Raw genomic sequence first — 8,725 nt, 5'->3', positions numbered from 1 at the left:
TATTTTGATAGTAGCCATGCATGAGTATGTTGATGTGATTTTGCCTTTTTATTCTCGGGCATAGCTACCAAAAACTAACCTCGACGACACAAAGTTTGTGCTATGAGTAAACTTTTTGGTTTCAACTAACAGGAATAATATTTTCAAAGACAACTCTTAACAAATCTCGAGGACGAGATTTTTCTTAAGGGGGTAGTGTTGTGACACCCCAAAAATGTAACCTTGTTTTAGTAATTAAAATTTTGCCAGGAAACTTAAACTTTTATTTTCTGGATTTCCTTTTGATTTCAGAACCATTCTTTTCTTTTTTATTATGGATTTTTACCCCAAGTGAAAACGTTTTGGTTGGACTTATTTACCCTCTCAAATAAAACAATTCTTTTATCAGTGGGATTACTTATATAATTATTTTTTTCTTGAGATTTATCTTCCCAAAATGGTTTTCGTAAGTTTTAGGGTCCCATTTGCACTGCAACCCTTTTATAAATTTATTTAAAAATCCCACCAAAATTTGGGATGACATATGATATCCCTAGATCACTTTTATGCAAAAATATATTTCATTCATTGGATATTTTGAGTTCTACACCAAGTTTTCAAATCTGGTCCAGTGGGCAATTTTGCACTACAATCTAAATAAATATTTCTTTGAAACTTCCATCAAAATTATGGGATGTTAATAGGAGTGTATTATTCAACTTTATGCAAAAACCCAGTGATGTCCTTTGAAAAAATTGAGTGAATCAACCTCGTTTTCATTCTGGTCCAGCATGGTGATTTGTACAGCAACCATATTTTACCTTGCCCTTTTAGATATGATTCTTTTTCCTACTTATAGACCACCCTGCCAAACCCTTAAGACCAGAAGAGTGGACCCATTGGAGGATTTTAAGTGCATGCAATTATGCCCTTTTCTTTCTGTCCAGAATCAGTTTTCTCACAAACTTGCACTATCAAGTTTCTAGTCTTGTCCAACTAACATTACCACCATCTTTATCATCTAAAGAGACTAGGGTCTGGAGATTTTGGCCACCCCAAGAGTTTCCTAAATGCACTTAGCATTCTGTCGAACACCTTGAGTGCATGCACAGATTTGGCATGATCTTTAGTCTGCTTTGTGAACTTGATCCCCTGACCTAACCACCATGTCCCTTGATCTCCTTACTAGATCTAACCTAGTCCCGTTATTTGCCAGCCTCGCTCAAGCACTCTAGGCTACCCTGGCATTCTGTTGAGCACGTCTCGTGCGTGCTCTGGGCGCGCCCAGGGCGCATGTTTTGCACGTGCGGGCACCGAGCCGCCGCGTCACACAACCGCCTCCTCGCGCCTGCTCTGGCCTCTCCCACTCGCAGCCAGCACGCCCGCCCCCTCCCTCGCCGCAGAGCCGCCCCTGGCGCCCTACAGCGCCGCCGTCAGGTCGGCCACGGCGGCTAGCGACTGACCATAGTGGGCTCGTGCCCCGGACGGCGCCGCCCAAGCCACTAGCGCTCACCAGCTGCCCCCTGGAGCAGCTCAAGTTCATCCACAAGCTTGTCTGCAAGCGCTCGTCGCCGCCACGTCCCCCTGCTGCTACAGAATGGCGGTCGCCGGTGATCTTATCCACGGCCACCATCGGAACCAACCCCGACCACCTATTTAAGGACCCCCAAGCTCGTCCAGGTCCTCAAGCAAACTCATACCACCTCTCTCACTCCCTCACTGATCCTCCCGTAGCAGTAGAAAGACCAGAGAAGGTCGTCTTCTTCTTCTCCGGCAACCACATCCGCCACCACTGTCTCGATCATTCAGGCGCCATCAGGGCCTCCCCCTCTCCACTTTCTTCACCAGAAGCTCTCTCTTCATCTCGTGAATCGATCCCCCTGCTCGATTTTGATCAGGAGCCGCCAGAGGCAAGAGCCCCACCCTGCCTGATGGCCATCATCCGCTGCAGAGCTCGCCGCCGGCGACTCCGTCCACCCCAGGGACCATAGCGACCACCGAAGGGACCGCCTCGACCCCCTGAGCCCGCGGATGGCCATGGTTTCTCGAACGGTGCCGCCGTTCGCCGGTGAGCATCGCTGGAGTGCCGCCTCTGTACGGTCGGAGGAGACGGCATGCATGGTGACCAGTCAAACCTGACCAGTGGGCCAGGCAGGCCCACGGTCAGTGACCCGTAACCCCCGCCACGTGGTAAGTGGACACGGGTTCCACTGAATTCCCTTTCGACGTGGCAGCCCTTCCGCGCGCCGAGCGATTGGGCTTGGCCCAGTAACGCTAGGCAGCTATACTACGCCTAGGGCGCGTTTCTGCTCAGCCCATCATAGTAAGCTCTGTTTCCTTTTTCTTTTCCAGCAGATTCCAAATAATTCCACAAAAGCCATTTCACATCCGAATTCTATGATTCAAATTTCTGCCTACTCCTAAAATCATGCTCTATGTATCCGGATAGGGTGAACATTTTGCCTAAGCCTGGTTTTTGCTGGATCTAATAAATAGTCCAGTTCCTTGATTATTCTAGATTAGTAAATCCATAGGAAAATCATATGAACTCCAAATGACTTGATTCTTTTTCTTTTATTTCTCAAATTTCATCTAGTTTAGTTTTTGCATTTATTTCGAAATTTTTCCAAACAAATTTTATGTACTGTTTTGGAATTGTGTGGTAATTAAAATATTTTGAAAATAGGAAATGGAGGGGAGATATAACTTTCAAAAGTTTTGGAGAGCACCTCACCTCTCCATACCTTGAAGGCAAGCATTCTGAACCCTGGCATAATATTTTCGTGTGTTGGTTAACACGATTATAACACCACCTTAATGGGGAGAACTCGTTATTTTATGTGGTGATACGATCATTTGCATCAATGCATATTGGAGACTTCCTTGCTATTGGAAGTGGATATACTTGTGATGGTAATCGTCCTTGTATCCCTTGCATGCATGCCGGAAAGAAATCCGGGAAAGCCTCTGCCTTGGGTAGGCGTGAGCTTGTCTCCGGTCTTCATCGGGACGGTTATGTCCGGTATGGCATAGTAAGGTATAATGAGTGGTGATTCTGTTGGTTATAATATTTTTGTTATATATATCATGCGGATATTTTTAAACCTCCTGAGTTGACCGTAGATCAAGTCTTGTTCCAGTAACCCCCATAATTATTTCATACTACCACTTGTCCCTGTAGCAGGTAGGGTACGATTCAGTAAGTTGTCAACCTCCTTTCTAGCACACGCCATACAGAGAGGCCGTGGTGGAAGATATCGACTGCAGCCGGTAAGCAGGCCACCTGGTCCGGGGGCATGGGTGTTTCCAGTTGGGACCGAGAGGGGGGCACCGCTTAGAGCGCGCGATATAAAGTTGATCCCATGCTATTCGAGGTTGTAGCCTCCCCACTTAGAGTTTTGCTTGACAGGTGTCATGGGTGATTCCAGACACCGGTAAGTTAAGCTGGTGCGTGCAAGTCAGGTGGGTTTTCAATTAAAAGACCATAGACAGAATTAGTCCCGATGGACTAAAGGAATCCGTTACTCGTGGGTAAAGAGTACACCCTCGGCAGAGATTAAATCTATTCGAATAGCCGTGTCCATGGTTAAGGACTCCAGTCTGGGATGGGTCAAGTGTCGGTCTTAGTGTCGGTCTTCGGAGGAGAAACTGCAAAACCAGAACATGGATCATGACTTGTGACTTCTGATGATTATGATGATTATTATTATGGACTAACCCTTTATATTATTTGAATTATTGAGTATCCCTGGGACGGTTCTACCTCCTGGATATTCATTATGATTGTTTTCTTATAAGCCCTTTATGTGGTGTCGCTGAGACGCCCGACTGTGGCATGCTTGTTACTTCTATTATTTATAAGCCCTTTGTGTGGTGTCGCTGAGACGCCCGACTGTGGCCTGCTTGTTGATTATTTACTTTATAAGCTCTTTGTGTGTTGTCGCTAAGACGCCCGACTGCGGCATGCTGTTATTTTTTTACTTTACAAGCCCTTTATGTGGTGTCGCTCAGACGCCCGATTGAGGCATGCTCGTTATTTACTATCCTATCGAGGCATCGCTTCAGACACCCGATCGGTGCATCTTATTACTACTCTGTTATTTCATATTCATGTTGCATATAAATAACCTACTTTCATGCATCAAGGAATTTAATTTATGACTAACGGTATGATCAGAGAACATTTCAGAGCATGATTACCATTTGTTATATTATACCCGTGTTCATAATGTTTGCGAGTACATTCAAAGTACTCACTGGCTTCTCCCTGGCTATTGTCTTCGCTAGATTTCTTGCATGGAGAGGAGCGACGTGATGACAGCCCCGAAACCTAAGCAATGGTGATAGCAGCCTCCTGGAGATAGGAGTTAACCTGCTCAGCTGTTCCTGTGGGAATTGGAGCCCCATAAATGCTGATGATCCACAAAACGCTTCCGCGATCAACCACTAGAAACCATTTGTTATACTCATAGGCCAGAATGGTCTTGTACTACATATTTTGTACTTCGCTTGGAATTTCTGTATCAAATTGGTGCCTCATCAGCTAACAGTAATCTTGGGGCTGGTGAGCACAAGGGCCATTTTCTGGAAATTAATATCCCGAAAAACCGGTCCTGACAGGACCGCCTGCCTAGAAAGGCAGGCCTCTTCCTTGACGATATCTGGCTCTTCTGCATAAGTCTTGGTTCCTTCTAATCTATTAACTGGTTCTTCGAGTCTCTTGTCTCTTGCTCTGGTGCTTCAATCTTGATCTTGTGCCTATGCACAATCAGGTCAACAGGCCCTGGGTCCGTTGCACCGATGGAAGCCCCCCGGCCAGCCCCGAACGAGCTGCAGAGCATCCTCGGGGCAGGGCCTAACAAGTGCATAGGCAGCGCTGTTGAAGAAGCTGGCCCCTTTAGATCCTCTCTATTTCTTCATTAGTCTTAACTCCGGGCCAGTTTACGGTTTTCCCATGCGTCGAGCAAGGCCAATGGTGGTGGGACCGCTCCAGTAATGGCCCGTGAATGACTTTAACGCACGGGATAGAAACTGCCAATTTACTCTTCCCACTACGGCCTTATCTTTATCCACGTTTACCGCATGCATTGCGAGGATAGGTTGAGGAGGCACACGACGTGGGAGAGTATGATGGTGATGGCCCAGCTCCTTTGAACTAGTGGAGGAGGGCGGTGGTCACTCGCTGTTGATCCAGCCCCTAGCCCCCTCGTCTGCCTATAAAAGGGAGAGTGGGGGTGAACGGAGGCCTCCAACAGCATCCACTTCTTCTTCTGTCTTTCTCCATCTTGAATATGCTGGGAAGGGGAGCCTGGGGCTGGCCTCCAAGATTTATCTTCAAGTTGAAAATGCTGAGTGCAGGTGCTAGAGCTTGGGGAGTGAGCTTTGTTCAAGTCCAAGGGGAGGGGCTAGGGATAATTGGAAATCCCAGTATAGCCCCTCTCCTCGGAGCTGGAGTTCATGTCGATGAGGGTCACACCTTCCTGCCTGCAAAGGAGGGGAGCGCTGCGCTTCTTGCCCCTTGGCCGCCTTGGCCATTCGCCGTGTCTTCGGAGGGTGCGTTGTACTAGGGTCTTGACGCGTCCCTGGCGAGGTATTAATGAAGATGAATCCAGGGAAGATGGAGAAGGCGGGAGGCAGGTTATAAGGATGGAGCAACACTGCATTAAGGCATTAGTCTCGTCCTGACGTCCTACCGCCTCGTCTTCTCGTTCCTCCTTTCCTCCCCAGCTCCATCATCACCGACCTCCTGGTCGCTTGGGAGGGGGTTGTTCTCTTGGTGCTGTCGCCTCTGTTGTATTTCGAGTTCCGCAAACCCTAGATAGGTTCGAACTCTAGGGTGCGTGCGGAGATCTCAACCTACCCAGCCTGCCTACTCGCGATTCCTCAAAGCCTAGCGCGTCGAGCTCAAAAGGACAGAGAGACACCATAGTTTATCCTAGTTCGGGCCACCTTGCAGTGTAATACCCTACTCCGGTGTTTTTGTGGATTACCTCGGGGGCTGAGGATGAACTAATACAGTGGATGAACAGCCTCAGGAGGTGAGGTGTTCTTGAGCTCAAGAGAGCTGGTGAGGTGGTCGGATAAGAACGGATCTGATCCCCCTCTATGGTGGTGGCTAAGTCCTATTTATAGTGGCCTTGATCCTCTTCCCAAATGTTGGCTAGGAAGGATCCCACAACGGCCAGATTTGACGGGGGGGGGCAAGAAGTACACCCTATCCTGACTAAAGTGGTCTTCGCCTGCAAAATCCTTGGGTCGTGACACTATCGTGGGCTCGGCGATGACCTTCATCCTACCGTCCTGGCGGTCTTGGTCTCATTGGACCAGAATGGAACCTTTGGCTGATCCCTCGGGACTCCGTGCCTACTGCTTCCCTATTTTGCACCAAAGAGGAAACTGGTACTCTACGCCTGCTGGCGCCCGCCTGGACTTGGTCGTCATGGCTCATGTCAGCTGAGCCTCGTGAGGTGCACCTTGCATAGAATTCTCCGCTCCTTGGGAGCTAGCCTGGGGAGGCCGATCCCCTTAGAGGTCTTTGCGTCGTTCGCCTCACAGGCCTGGCCCCTCGCGAGGGTCTTGAGTTTGTTTAAGCTGAAGTTGGGTTGTACCAGTCCGTCAATGGAGCCGCGCAGTGGGCTGTAGGCATGCAAGTCTAGGTACCCCCGTATCCAGAATGCCGACAGTAGCCCTCGAGCCCAAGGCATGCTCAGACTTGGCTTCTAGCCGAAGCCAAAGGGAAAGTGCGGAGCGCCACGGGCCTACCCTCCTCCGGCCTTGAACGATGCATGGCGATTGATGGGACATGGGCGTCTCCACTTCCCCATGCTTCCTCGGCAACCATTCCCGTCTGACAAAAGGGCTGCCACCTGCCGCCGAGCCTTCATTGCCTTTCCTTTGTCTTGCTCCAGATCCCCTCCTCCCAACGGCAAAGAAATCCTCCAGATCTGCCAATCCTCCCCACCAACATCTCGCTCGATGGCCGCGGAGAAAGCGAAAGCTCCAGCCCGGCTGTCGGCCCCACCTGATTCGAGCCAGCGCTGATCACGCCCTCCGTCACCAAGGAGAAGCTCCAAACTGCACTTCTCCTGATGGCGAGTGATGATAGCGAATGGGGGAAGACGGTGCTTCGGGTCGCCTCCACCGACTTGGAGCCCACAAATAGTACCTTTTATCCCTTCTTCCTGCACAGCGTCTGCTCCGGGCTGATTCCTTCCTTCTCTCGCTTCTTCTATGTTGTTCTCCACCATTACGGCCTCTATGCCCTCCACATCCATCCCAACTCTATCCTTCTTTTGTCCATCTTCTCCTTCTACTGTGTGGCGTTCGTGGGAGTGATGCCCTCCATCACCATGCTCCTCCACTTCTTCTACCTCCGCTTGACTGGACACCAGGCTGCAGGGTGTGTTGGCTTCGTCGCGGCCCGTGGCAGCAACTCGATTTCCTGCGCCGGGAAGAAGGTGGAGAACGTCCGGAACAAATGGGTCCTCATGGATGCCAAGTGCTCCCAAGACCTGCTCGAGCTGCCAGCGGAGCTCCCGACCTCTAAGAAGGGATGGTCTTCGGAGAAGATCAATAACCCCCAGTTGAGGCCACTAATGAGGAAGATGGAGGCCGACCTAAAGGCCGAGAAGTTGACAAGGGCCATGATTATCAAGGAGTTCCTGACGCAGTGCGAGGCGGTGCTCCAGGATCTCTCCCGCGCCTTGTGGAATCTTGGGGGTGTCTACGACAAGATCCGGCTGTGCCAGGACAGCCTGCCTGACGAGGAGTTTAGCAAGGTGCTTCTTTCCTTGGCCGGGAAGGACCCGAGCGGCCCTCCAGGTGATTGCCTCCCGCTACCGCCGAGAAGATGGGGAGAAGGTCGCCGCCAGCATGACTGTCTTCAACGAGTTCAGGCTCATGTCGACGGGGCCTCCCGCGTCGGCCGCCTCCTTGGTGAACCTGTCCTCTGGCGACCTTTCCTCCGAAGCCACCGAGGAGGGGGAGGGGGAATCTTCTGCCCTGAGGCAGAGAGACCTCCTTCGCTACTTCTTTGATGATGACTACAAGGACGGGCATCCGGTCGTGGAGCTAGCCCATCCTGCTGGGGTCAACACGAGATCCAGGGTCGCCTCCTCGAAGCAGCCGAAGCGAGCGGCCGGGATGAGGGGAAGGTAGGAATTGATCCCCCCAGGCAACACTCCTCCTTAGCCATCACTATCCCGCGTGGCACCGACCGCGAACTTGCCTGCTCCCAAGAACGCAGCACTAGCCGCGCCCGCGAAGCCCGCGCTAATTAACCTGAAGAGGAGCTACGTCGCCTTGGACCAGTAAGTGTTCTTCCTTGGCCTTGCTCCTGAATTTCAATGCGATGCTTAGTATCTTTGTTTGATGTCAGGTCGTAGTCGTTGGCGAAGAAGAAGAAGAAGGGTGCTAAGGCCGCCGTGGTCGAGCATGTCGCAGTGGCTGCCACGGCTTCAGCACAAAGGGGCGCTACGGCTCTTGTCGCTCCAGCAGCGGCACCATCTTCTCGGGGCTCGGTGGCACATCATCATGTGGAGTCGGCGCCCGCGACAGAGCTGACCCTGGCGGCACCTGATTCGAGCCAGCGCTGATCACGCCCTCCGTCACCAAGGAGAAGCTCCAAACTGCACTTCTCCTGATGGCGAGTGATGATAGCGAATGGGGGAAGACGGTGCTTCGGGTCGCCTCCACCGACTTGGAGCCCACAAATAGTACCTTTTATCCCTTCTTCCTGCACAGCGTC

Source organism: Triticum aestivum, chromosome 4B (assembly GCF_018294505.1).
Source record: "Triticum aestivum cultivar Chinese Spring chromosome 4B, IWGSC CS RefSeq v2.1, whole genome shotgun sequence".
In the NCBI taxonomy this organism is placed as follows: domain Eukaryota; kingdom Viridiplantae; phylum Streptophyta; class Magnoliopsida; order Poales; family Poaceae; genus Triticum; species Triticum aestivum.
This window is presented reverse-complemented; position numbering follows the sequence as displayed.